Consider the following 14,070-nt stretch of genomic DNA (forward strand, 5'->3'; position numbering starts at 1 on the left):
GCAGTCAGGGTAAAAAGCCCCCAAAGAAAAGTAGCCAGTTTCGTGGCGCAACCTCACAACGTCCTTGGGACTCTTAGCAACATACTCCATTCCAAAGGCCAAAAATGTTACACTGAATTTGGAGCTTTTATCTAATCCTTAAAAGTTACAATATTTTAAGTGACTAGAGAAGTAAAGCCAGTCTTGAATTCTACTCTAGTCATTCTTTAAATAAAGTTACATCTTGAAGGCCACTTTCTAATCTATATACTGAAAGATTTCAAAATTCAGAACACTGGCTTCCAAGCTTCTGCTCTTGTTATGTTGGCTGAAGAACTTCCTTTCCTGGTCTGGTCGCTTCAGAAGTTACAATATTTTAAGTGACTAGAGAAGTAAAGCCAGTCTTGAATTCTACTCTAGTCATTCTTTAAATAAAGTTACATCTTGAAGGCCACTTTCTAATCTATATACTGAAAGATTTCAAAATTCAGAACACTGGCTTCCAAGCTTCTGCTCTTGTTATGTTGGCTGAAGAACTTCCTTTCCTGGTCTGGTCGCTTCAGTTCTTTGAGCTCTAATAGTAGCTTATTTAGTGGCTTTGTAGGATTTAAAGGGAGGCATATATGCCATAGGTAATTTTGGGGACTTCCTAAGAATTTGATCGTATACTTTTTTACAGTTACTTCAGTAATATTTAGGGATGAATCTAAGGAAAAGTTTCCACATGGACCAATCCTAACAAATATTCTAAATAGGTAATCGTGAATGCCTTTAATCCTGACTTTTAAATAGTAATTCTAATTTATCACAATGTAAATTTCTTATGTTGATTCATGCATAATGATTACTTCTTTGATATGTATATTCGCTTACATACAATCATTGCTGTATACTGTTGCTAGTAATGCTGACGTTAGTATCAATAATATTTATTTCATGATGGAATATAACGATTCAATTCCGTTTTTTTTTTCAAAACTGAAACTCACATTTCACTTGATTATTTGATGAATTAGGGAGTATATGGTAATATTTCTTATAAAGTATGTGAATGTAACTTTAGGAAGTGTGGTCAAGAACAAAACATGCATGTTGTCTTCATGGAGCTTTCAAAAAGTCATTATTTTTAAAGCAATAGATGATATTTCTTTCTCCGTTATTCCTACACTTTGGGGGTTTAGTTTAAATAATACAATAGCTTTGCAGGATACTGAATAATATGATTCAGACAAAGCAATAATTTTTCTTGACAGCAGACATAACAAGGGGAAACTAAAAGTTTATTAACCTTCTACTCCAGCTTAAGTGTGATGCTTAAGAATGAGGATTGAAAAATCATAAGACATGGTACTATCTTCATGGTGTGCTAGAAGGAAAATGATTCCTATGTACAAGCATTTCAGAATAGTGGAAATCTTCATGAACACTGGAAACACTGATCTGTCGGTTAAAGGATATAATATAATGTGTAAAGTGCTATTGATAGTGGTTGTATGATGTTATATCTTAACATAGAAGTTATTGTTCATTTTCCTTTTCTTGAGGGCCTATGGGATACATTGTCCACAGGGGAATGCTTCAGACTACATAAGCCACTTGAGCAGAGTTTTGGAAGATGAGTTAGATTTCTGGACAACACAGGAGGTGTGAAGAGAAGACCTTGTGTCTTCCACATGATAGAAGGAAAAATATCAGTGCTTTCTCCTATTATTGGATAGCTTTGATTGTTTCTTACCTCACTGTTTATCATTTCTGTTCTTTCTCTAAATTGTCTTTAAAGATGTTTTATGATAGTTGCTTTTCATGAATCTGGCACATTGGCATCAGAGGTGGTTAGTCATAGATGAAAATACATTGGTGATCAATGTGACAGTTAAGAAACCTAGACTTACATAATCCTGTGAGTCAAATGATGGAAATCTGAAATAAGTAGAAAGGTTTGTGAACAGTCAACACAATTGAAGAAACAAATCTGCTTAAAATATTATATTTTATATTTGCCAGTAGGGAGACATAAAAGGTTAGTTTGGTCTTCAAAGTTTGACTTGCTACTAGATTTCTTGGTAAGGTATGAAGTCTTAGTTTTATTTATTATGTAATCTAGCATTACTTTTGAGTTACTATGTACTGAAATGCCTGCCATCTGTTTTATAAATGAAGAATTATTAGAGCTGGGATTCTGCAGAAGTTTATTTTTGTTGTTTAGAGAAGTTGTGAAAATGGGAAGCTGTTGCTATATGTGAGAGTCAGGAGCATGTGCAAAAGTCTGAAGGAGTTGTAAAGACAGTGGATTCAGGAACCTGTGGGGACGGTGGTTCCAGGAAACTTTGCTGCCTCTGATATCTTCTTCAGAAACACCCTGGAAGTTTGCTCTTGTAATCCTCACTGAGGAAACAAAACAGTAGCTTTACACCTGGAAAACTGGGCTGAGAGTAAGCTTGAAACTTTGGGTAAAGATTCAAAGCATTTGTGAAGTATACACAGATGAAACTTGCCTGTGACTATAAACTAGGAATACATAACTTGAAATTATCCCTGAATTTCTAAATTTCTATGCGTTCTTTTGCTTAAAATTTTCCAAGTATTTGTGGGTACCTGAAAACTGCCTAATAACCATGATGACAGCAAATCAACTGGCTTAGATCTTAGCAGATTAAAGAAATGCTATACTCTTTCATGAAACTTTTCTTGATTTCAAGTTGTCCATATCTGTAAAAGGACATAAAATGTTCTTTCAAACTTGTCATGTGTTCCTCAGGTTGGCTAGATTGCTTTCTATGTTCATAATAAAAACACAATTTAGAATAATTTATTTAAAAAAAGGTTAGAGAAGCATGCATGTTTGCATTTGAGAGTGAAAACTTACTAGCCTATTAAATTCTTAAAAATAGTTTTTTTTCCTCCCTGGAAATAGGGATGTTATTAATAATATCAGCATAAGTTCTCCTCAAAGGAGTTTATCTTGGGAAAATAGACAACAGTATGTTCACTTTTCCAACAAAAAGAACTGAGGCTACTTCTGATAGGTCATTGCTATATCGTTCATTTTTGTATTGTTGGGCCTTATTGTCCAATTCTTTTTATGTCTTTTAGGCAAGGCCTTGTCTTGGAATTCATGTTAGCATTGAACTCACTAAGTACCTCAAGCTAGCCCCAAATTCCCATTTCACCTGGCTATATGCTAGGAATACAAGCCTGTGCCCCATTGCTGGGTCCTGTGACTCAATTCTACGTGACTGTGGTTGTTTATTAGAGTTAAGTCCTGTCTAGATTTAGTTTCATTAGGGGAAGAAAACACTATAATCAGCTCATCAAATTATTAAAGTTTGTGTATTCACTCTTAATCAGAATATCACTCAAATTTGGTACAGTGAGTAACACACAGCATTCTATTTGTTCAGCACAGTGTCCCACCACATTTTAAAACCTATGTTCCCATTAATAAATATTCCTATGAAATTCTCATGCTTTTCCACAGAGTCTCAAAAGATTACCTATTGAGTACTACTACCTCTTGCATATCCTGATGCTTGCTTTACTTTCTAGAAGTATTGCTATGATACAATACAATTGCATATTGCAGTAATAACACTCTTCTTTAAATTGTAGGACCATTGAAGCAGTTTTATTCAGAGTATGTTCCACAATTCATAGTCCTGAGATGAGCACGTCTGAGGGATGTGACAGGTATTGATGTAGCAGATGCAGATTGAGAATCACCTCCTTCATCTCCTAAAGATTCTAAATGTGTATAGCCAGAGACCAACACTGTTTTCTCCTTTAACTTGCTATGATATTAAGGAGTCAGTTTTGTAACTCTTGCATCAGTTTGTATCAAGAAATTTGATGAGCAAGACTTGTATCAAACTGGATATTGTATTTACTACAGGGTGTCTTTCAGCATGTGACCTGCTCCTCTTTTTATGAATGTTTTCAGATTTGTACAGGGGAAAGGAGTGGTTGCTTTGCTTTTCTAAGTGAAACTTTAATGTACATGCAGCAGTTTACAAGTGTTCTGTTTTCATTCTTGCTGTGATATGAAATAAATGAAATCTTCAAGAAAGGAATTGAAGTATTTGTGATAAAGGTTATTCTTGAGCAATGTCTAATGTCTCTTCAAAATGTGGCCAAGTATAAATCAGGAGAAGCATAGAAATAAACAGGTTTGAAGCATAGTCTAGAAAGACTTAGAAATAAACAGGTTTGATGCACAGAAGAGGATGGTTTAGAAACACACTTCCATTGATAAACTGTCAGTATCAATTGCACTTTTAAAAATTTCCTCTTCTTAGAATCTATTCTCTGGTACCAATTTCTAGTCGAGGAGAATGACATTGATTATAGATAATTGAGACTGAACTTTGGGGGTGATTTTAAAGGTGGCTTTGAATCTCTTCATATTTTGCTTGTTGGTATTTTAAGATCTAATGATAATGATCTTTTATTTGTAGGCAGGGAAAGCTCAAAGAATCTCCCATTACTGCAGATACCCTTCCAGAGACAATTCATTCTATTGGATGTGTTTTTTTAATCTTTAGTTGGGATTGGCATATGGCTTTTTTTGTTTTATTATATTACATCTTCTAGAACCTTTACCCCAGAAAGTGAATTCATAGGGATAACACACAGACAGATCAAGTTTATGGTGTAGGAGATGCTACTAGCTACCATCCCCAGGGTTAAATGTGGCATCTATTTATCTGTGTGTAGCAACATCACAAAATAGTGTGAGTTGGAATGAAGAATGTCTTTGGAGCCAAAGAGAATGTAAGTAAGCAGAATGTAATTACCCATGCTGGACTTAAGTCAGAATGACAGGGTTAACATCCTCAGTAACATCCATCCTAATTGAAGAAAATTGAAACTAGCATCAACTACTTTCCCAAAATGTGATTCATATACCTTTTCCTAGTGTCTTTCATTTTCTCTTTATTGATAGTCTCTCAGACAAGAACGAGATTTTATCTAAGATGGAAATTTGTTACTAGCCAAAATTTTGTTCTTGAGAATATGAAAATATAATCTAATTGATATAGATTTATAAAATGTGAGGAGGTCCACAGTTTTATTGGTTTTTAAGCTAAAAAATGTCAAAACTAAACATTCTCTCTCTCCAAACAATCTGACTATGAAATTTGGCATAAGCTATACAATATGCTTTAAGGTCATTTTATTTCACCAACTAAATTGAATAAGATAGTAATTGCCTAAATCTATATAGAATTTTGAATAATCAGCTTTAATATACTACACCATCAGTAATAATAATGATTGCTTTAAGTCTAGTATTTTTGTTTTTATTTTATTCTTCTCCAATAAAATGACTTTTCTATGTACGAAGAGTACTATCATGGAACACAAACAGCTTGCACAAAATAGATGCTCAGTACCAGTTACTGAAAGTGCCTATGGAGAGCTGGTTCACGAGCTAAGAGCACTGGCTGTTCTTGCAAAGGACTTTGATTTGGTTCCCAGCACCAACATGGCAGGTAACAGCCTATTCCAGAGGCTCTCATGCCCTTTTCTGGCCTCATCAGACATTGCACACACACACATGCACTTACATACATGCAGCTTAGAACTCTCATACATACAAAATAATTAATTAAATAAATAAATGTTTTTTTTTTTTTTTAAGTGTGTTGTGGAATACCATTCCAGAGACAAAAAGAACCTTCATGGATATCCAGATGATAATTTTACATGAACACCTTTTTTGGGGTCAGGGGAGTTTTTCAGGTTATTTTGTCTGGTTACACTATTGACAAAAAAGTTGGGAAGTTAAAAAAATACCCAAACTTTTAAGTGTCCAGTTTTCAAATCAATAGTTTTCTTATTTTAATTTTTGACACTTTTCAAAGTTCAGAAAGTTTGGCAACTTAGTTAGTCCTGCACATTTCAAGAAGTGATGCATGCCTGGCCTGGGATTAGGATTGGCATCCGTCAAAATTATTGCAACAGTGTGAAAAGAGCTGTTCTTGCAGAATTTCAAACCTAATTTCAACCTATCCATTCTTGATATCTTCTGAGAAATATTTAGTATCGTGGGATTTACAGCACAATTTTCTGACTGAACAGATTCAGATAACATATAAAATGCTTATGGTAAGCAACTATTAACTTGTGCCAAAATCTTTGCCTCAAGATGTTTTTCCAAACCACAAAAAAATTACTTTTGTAAACACCTCTTAATAATTTGTTAACTAGTGTTTGATTAGTTCTACATAGATGGCTGAGGCTACTTCACAGGCTTCTGAGGTTGCCTCCCTAACTGCTATTAGATGATACAGACTCAATGAATTATTTTTTTAAATTTCTATTTTAGTTTTATTTTATAGCTATTATAAGTTTAAGCATAAAAAAATCACAGCATATTCCATATGTCTGAGTGGCAAATGTAAATGGCATACTATATTATCCATTTTTTTTCATTTTATGCAATATTGACTATCTTTGTCTAAAATGCTTCAGTTTTTCTTAGATAGAAAATTCTTTTTCATTCTTTAAGATTTAATCCAATGTCAAATTCTATTTTCCTCTAATTTTTCAAATCTTCAGAAAATATGAGTCTGGCATATGCTTATTTAGAAGAGACATAGGAGAAAGGAAAACAGAGCTAGCCTCTTGTTGTATGCCTCATAGCATGAAATTAAAGTGAGTTCCTCCACCTACCAGTGTGTGCAGTAAACTGTACCTTCAAATTTGACCTAAATTGGACAATAACTTCCTTTGTACAATAGTGGTCTCCATATTCTCCTCCTCCTTATGGATTGATAGAATAGAGCTTTGCAGCTTTGTCATCACTGATCTCTCCCTGTACTCTATTCTGCTTCTGTTAGGTTTCTGTAACACCAAGCAAGATCATTATGATCAAGTAATTTTAAATGTCAACTTGCTACAATGTAGAATCCCTTGAGAACAGAGTACAAAGTGAGTAATTGTCTTTATCAGATTGGCCTGTTTCCATGTCTATGGAAGATTGTTTTTATTGTTGATTAGAGTGGGAAGACCCAGTCCATTGTGGAGGACAACATTCCCTAGGTCAGGAGTCCTTCCAAGAAGGAAACCTGGGTACCTTAATTTCTCTTTGCTTGGACTGGAGAGATGGTTCAGCGGTTGAGACCAGTGTCTGTCCTTGCAGAGGATCTGGATTCTATTCCAAGCACCCACAAGACAGCCTACAACCATCCTTATCTACAGTTCCAGGGGATCCAAAGCCCTCTTCTGTCCTTCGTGGGCATTGCACGACATGTGCATTTACACACATGCAGATAATACACTCATACACAGATAATAAAATTAATAAAGAAAATACTTTTTAAAATTTGTCTTTACTCTTGACTGTGAATATGGTATGACAATCTGTCTCAGGCTCTTGCCTTTGAGTCTTCCCAGAATAATGGAAAATAACAGAATTGTAAGCCAAATAAACACTTTCCTCTCCTCAGTTGCTTTTGGTCAGGATTGTTTCTCACAGAAATAGAAATAAAACTAGAACAGAAATCGGCACCAGAAAAATGGGGATGTTGCTGTGATGAACCTATGTGGCTTTTTATACCTTTGCACTATTTTGTTGAACTATTACAGAAACTTTTAGATCTTTGGCCTAGAAAATCTGCTGAAGTTAATGGGCCATTCTTGTGGAAATTTAGGAGAGTAATTCTGAGGAAAATGTGAACTGCCAAGACTTGACTCATGATGTTTTAGAGGAGAGCAAGAATGTTATCATTTTATTTATTTTTCACTTTAATTGGGTCAAGGGTCATTTATGTGATATCTTTGGCTAAAATTCTGTGAGTGCCAAACATGCCAGCACTAAAGAAGCTATGATTGCCAAAGAGATTCACCCACTGAAGTAAACCTTTTGTGCTTCAGAGTAACAACAGGATGCTGTCTAAGAATCGGTGAGTACTGAACAAGCTGGTGCTGAAAAAGATCAGCTATAATTAATAACAGATCAGCACCACTGAGGCAAATACTTCCATGTTTCATTAGGATAATAGGAGCATGTTTCTTGAGCATCAGTACCTAGAGGTTGACGAAGGTGCTAGGCTATATCTCACACTTCTAACCAAACTCGGTAATGTGTGTTATCTACATATTACTGGTTTTGAAGGCTTCAAGAATGTGATACTGAGGGAGAGTGGCTGAAGCTAGACTCCTTATGGCAGGGCTGGAGTCCCTGTAGAAAGGTCAAGAGAGGCCATTGCTGAAGGTGAAGCTCAGTTGCAATGGAAACCCCAGGCTATTGGCGATGCCAGGGCTGTGGGGCACCCACCAAGGAAATCTGTGGGTGTAGAATGTAGTTAGCATATGCGTAGAAAAGAAGCCATGTTCTGCAAATGGCAGAGTTGGAGAGGTGGGGCTGCCCAAGCCTTTTGGAGCCCAGATTACAAGCCTAAAATGTTGAATATTAAGCTACAGGATTGGATTTATACTGTGGGATTCTGGTTTTCTGTTAGTATAATTGTTTTTAAGCTTTGATTATCCCCTTTTAGAAGCAAGAATATTTAAGTTTGTAACTTGATTTTTTGTTTTATAAGAGCCACAGTTAAAATAACTTGGACTTTAAAAGAGGTTATTACTTCTGAAGCATTGGACTGTATTTTGTATTGTGAAATTAACATGACAAGACATGGGGACAAGACACAAAAGGTTATGATTTATTTGTGTTTCAATTTGATAAGGGGTAGATTATTACTATTTTAAATGTCAACTTGTTGCAACTTAGAATCACCTGGGAAGAAATTCTCTATTGAATTCTCTAATTTTATCAAGTTTGTCTGTGTGTATTTCCGTGGGGGATTGTCTTAATTAGTGATTGGTGTGGGAAGATCCATCCATTGTGGGTAGCCCATTCTCTAGGCAAGGGATCCTGAAATGTACTGGGCAGGACAATGCTAAAAGCAAGCAGAAAGCATGGTGTGAACCTCCACTCCTGAATCCACATACTTGATGTACTTTGGTATTTGTCTTCTTGTGCTATGAGAGAAGCTCAGTGAGGTAAGATTTTTCTTCTTGTTTTTGGAGGGTATCTGTTTTGTTCAGCATCTGTCCTCATTATCTAGAATACTGCCTGACATTATAAGAGGCTCTTAATAACTGTGTGTAAAATAAATGTTTCCTTTTTGCATTGTGGTACAGATCTGAGAGTTCACAATGCATTTATCCTACACCATTTGGCACAAGCAGGTGTTCGCTGAAGGGGAATTTCATTTATTTATTTGAATATCTTTCTTCTGTGTGTTTGTTTTATTTTTGGTGCTTTCTACCAATAAATGTTAGAACTGAGAATAGATTCCATTAAAAAACCCAGGTTTGCCCAGCATGGTGGAGCATGCCTTTAACTCCAGCATTTGGGAGGCAGAGGCAGGCAGATCTTTGTGAGTTTGAGTCCAGCCTGATCTACATAGTGAGTTCCAGGACAGCTGGGGCTATAAGGGCACCCTGTCTCAAAAAAGACAAAAAACCAAAAACAAAACAAAACAAAACAAAAAACACAAAACAAAACCAAGAAACAAACCCCCAAAAACAAAAACCCAGGTCTTACCATGCTGCCTTCTTGATATGACAACTTTCCCTGACAGATGAATCTGGCTGAAGAGTCACAGCATTATCCTTTAACGTTTAAAAAAATATTTTTATTGAATGTTTGTACATTTCATACACAGCATTTTATACCCCCTTTCCAATAGGCATCCTTCCACAGCCCCTGCCACTGGATTTCACGCATTCTGTCAATTATGTTAAGGCTTATCAAGTCAAGTTAGTGTCCCCACACTGCTCAGTGTGAGTTCATCCACTGGGTTTAGTCAGCCCATCCAGAGTCGCTCCCTTAAAGAAGATCAGCTCTTCCTCACCCAGTAGTAATCATCTGTCTAACAGTGTTTTGGCTAAGATTGGGGCCTGCTGCCCATTTCCACATGTCTGTGCTGGGTTTTTGTCTGCTTGAGTTTGCATGGGTCTTGTGTATGCTGTCATCGTTGCTGTAAGTTCATATGAGCAAGGTCCCAGGAGACTCTATTTCCATATGGTCATGAATAGACTCTTATTCATGTGAATTTCCTGACTCATCAAAAGTATGCTAGATGCTTGATTCATATTTAAAAATTGTATAATACGGTAGTAAAATACTGCAATGCAGATGGAGAAATTCAAACTAAATACAAAGTACATTATTTACACAGAGCAGGCTCTTTGCCACTTTAACTATTATATTTCCTCCTTTGAAGACATGGAATCCACTGTTAGCTGGCAGGCCTCCTAGTTCTCTAAGGACTGGATGAAAAGGTGTACAAACCCCCTACTCTAGGTATATTTATTTACTTATCTATTTATTTCATTACTTGTCTCTTTTTCCAAGGGATTCTCTAATTTTCTGATGGACAATTTAGATAAGAATATATTTTTCACATAGTATTTTTCATCATAAACTAATAACAATTTTAAGATGAGGACACACCGCTTCTACCTGCCATGCTAAAAATGTAGCAGAGAAAGTGTAACTTCCTTATTGGGCGCTTTCAGTAGTTATGTCATCTGAGGTTTGATTTGATATTTACTTTTTCTGTTTTATATTCTTTTTGTCTCTTGGGAGGATTTTATAGTTTCATTTATCTGTCTTTTTTTTTTTCAGTATTTACCAAAGAAACAATGATTTGAAGTTTTACAATCCTTAATAGAATGCTTTTAGTTTTCTCTACTTTTAGAAATCTTTGGAGCATATTCTTATCATCTTTATTTTCCTATTAGGAAAACTACAAGAGTCAAAGGATAAAGAAATATTCCTTTTCTCCTTAAGCTAATGGAGTAAACAACAGTAAGATTATTTACGATAATCTGTCATTATTTCAAGAACCCCAGAATTTCTGTAGGAATACCAACAGTACCATCAATGCTGCAAAAAAGGCCTTCTTAAACATTTTCTACTTACAATCCCTTTTCACAAAAGAAATTTGTGTGTGATGCCCAATATATAGATATATAAGTTATATACACAAATCAAAAATTTACTGATAATAAATCATGAAGAATTCAGTTTTCAGCAATTTCTTGGCATACATATTGTTTGTTATAGACAAAATCAAATGTGAAAAATGATAAGATGATGTGCTTGTTTATTTTATAAGAAGAATCAAATTTTGACACAATGTTAGATGCTATAGGATACAGATTATCTTCAAGGTTTTTCAGAGTTGGTTGATTGTTTGATTTTATTATTCTCAATTCAGACAGGGCTACTCTGCATGAATCTGTAGCATAAACTAGTAATTTCAGAAACTGTTGAAAATTCCTTCCTAATCACAAGCCAAAATTCTTTGAATGACTTTTGTGTCTCTGTGTGTGAGAGATTCAAGTCAGATATTGCTTGAACAGCAATTTTTGAAATCAAGCATTGAACCACAATACAATCCAAATACATACTAACTCGATACTTGTTGAGGAATGACAATAGGAAAATATTAAATATTTGTTTTCCATAATTAAACCATAATATTTTCCATTATTAAACCATTTCCATAATTTTCCATAATTAAACCATTATATTTCAAAATTCCCAGAAAACTATGTGGACAGTGAAAACACTGAAGTTCATAGCACATGATAATCTCAAATCTGAGCAACAGTGTTTCAGGCACCCGTGGTTGGTGCTACACGGCATGACAGTAGTCAAAGAGCTACACACTGTCACGGGGGTAATGTTACCAGAAACATCTCGGATACATCATCCTTGTTATTTTGAATTAATTTTTGTTCATTGAACCTTCAGAAACCATTACGTTGACATATTTTTAGTGACCAATCAGATTGTTTCCAGGTAGCGACTCCAGGTAGCGACTGACCCACAGCTTAAGAAACCATGTTCTACAGTGTAATGATGATATTTTAGCAATATATTAAAAATAAATTTCAAAATAATTCAAATGGATTCAGTGGGCCATTTCTGAATATTTAGAGTTTAGAACATTGGAATATATGATTTTCATATAATCTCTCTCTCTCTCTCTCTCTTTGGTTTCTTTGAGACAAGTTGTCTCTGTAGCCATTGCTGGCCTGAAACTTGCTATGTAGAAGAGGCTGACCTCTATCACACCAAGATCCACCTGCTTATGCCTCACAAGTACAGTACTGGGATTAAAGGTATGTACCTCCATACCTGACTATAATTTCTATATTATTTTGATAGCAGAATACTTATACTTTTACAAAATAATGCTAATTGAATATAATTCAATAAATTTTCTCAGGCTAGAATAAAATGAGCAATGCTTCACTTTGAACTGTAATCTCTACATAAATTGTATGAATGAGTAGTTTTACATGTTAATAAATATAGCTCGAGGCTGGCTGTGGTGCACATGCCTTTAATCCCAGGACTCAGGAGGCAGAGATAGGCAGATCTCTATGAGTTCAAGGCCAGCCTAGTCTACATAGTGAGTTCCAGGTCAGCTGGGGCTATAGGGAGACCCTGTCTCAAAAATACCCCCCCCAAAAAATAAAATAAATAAATAAATAAATATAGCTCTTTGTTTATTGAGATTAAATTTTATTAGGAGATACTTCTTTATATTTTTATTTTTTGCTTTTCTTTAAATATATATATATGCATATTATGTGCATATGTGTGTTTATGATACATGTTCATGTGCCCACAGTTGCACACAGCTATGGCACGTGAAAGGAGCTCAAATAATTTGTGTGTCAGACCTCACTTTCCGCCTCTCTTGAAATGAGGTCTTTCTGCTGTTGACTGTCACTGCTGCCTCCAATATCTATCTATGGCTGGCCTGTGAGCTTTAGGGAATCCTTCTGTTTCCACTTCTCATCTTTGTTACAGGAAACAGTGAGGTTACACCCATCTTTCTGCAGGTTCTGGGGACTGGAAGTCAGGTTCTCATACTTCTTTTGCAAGGACTTCACCTGCCAAACCATCTCCCCTTCCCAGAAATACTTCTTGAATGGGGTTTGATTGTGCCTGAGCAGGGATAGAGAATAAATTTTTGTCGCATATTTTTTTATCACAGGCAAATATATTATTATATATCCAGTTTCCTCACAACAGCACTTTGAAATGGATTTTTTTTGTGTGTTTAGATTTGCAGAATAAACTAATGTTTAGGGAAACAAAATAACTGGCTTAAGTCTCATAATCCAGATAGCTACAAGGCCAAGAAGCAGCAGGATCATCTTGACATTGATTGGTTTATGCAATTGTCTTGTTCGTTGTTGCAAAGTGTTGAGTCTCCATGGAGAACTAGAAGGAAAATAGAAAAGAGATACCTCTGCGGCATTGCATGACACGGATGCACTCACATACATGCAGGCAAAACACTTATACACATAAAATAAAAATAAGAAATAAAATATTTTTAAAAAGTCTCAATGGAGGATAGAAGACATAGGTCCTTGAAGGCTATTAACTTAATTTTGCATGAGTGGATAGCACTGTAACATTTAAGTGCGCGCACACACACACACACACACACACACATACATACATACATACATCTCACACATATACCACAATTTAACTTAATTAAGCATTAACAGTATTACTGCTATCTTAATACTATGCTGTAGTATAATGACAGCTGAAATAAAACAGTAATCATGTACTATTGGGATAATTCAGGCAGAGAATACGATTTAAAACATATATTGAAGGTAGATTCAATAGGATTTACTAATGAATAGGATAAATCATCGTCATAGCTTGCTTTGCAAAATTTTTTTCCAGACTTCATTCTACCTACTGAGGAAGAAGAATGTAAAGTATGGCTAGAGACAGGGAGAACATCTGAACTCTTACACAGTAATTGTAGTGACAGATTATGAATGTTTTAAGTAGGACAGTGACAAAGATGAAGATTATTCTGCAGATGGGGTAGGAAAGCACAAGAGAGACTGGCTTAAGGCTTTCTGATTGAAGAGTTTGAGTGATGTTGGGATTCTAAGATGAGAAAACACAGCAGAAGGGAATAAACTGAATATGGAAGATGGGATAAAATAATAGAAATTAAAATTCGAACATACTGAATTCAGTGTTCTTATGAGGTCCATCATGTCATTGGTAGCAAGTGTGAGCTCAAA

Source organism: Nannospalax galili, unplaced genomic scaffold, assembly GCF_000622305.1.
Source record: "Nannospalax galili isolate Female #2095 unplaced genomic scaffold, S.galili_v1.0 scaffold514, whole genome shotgun sequence".
Taxonomy (NCBI): Eukaryota; Metazoa; Chordata; class Mammalia; order Rodentia; family Spalacidae; genus Nannospalax; species Nannospalax galili.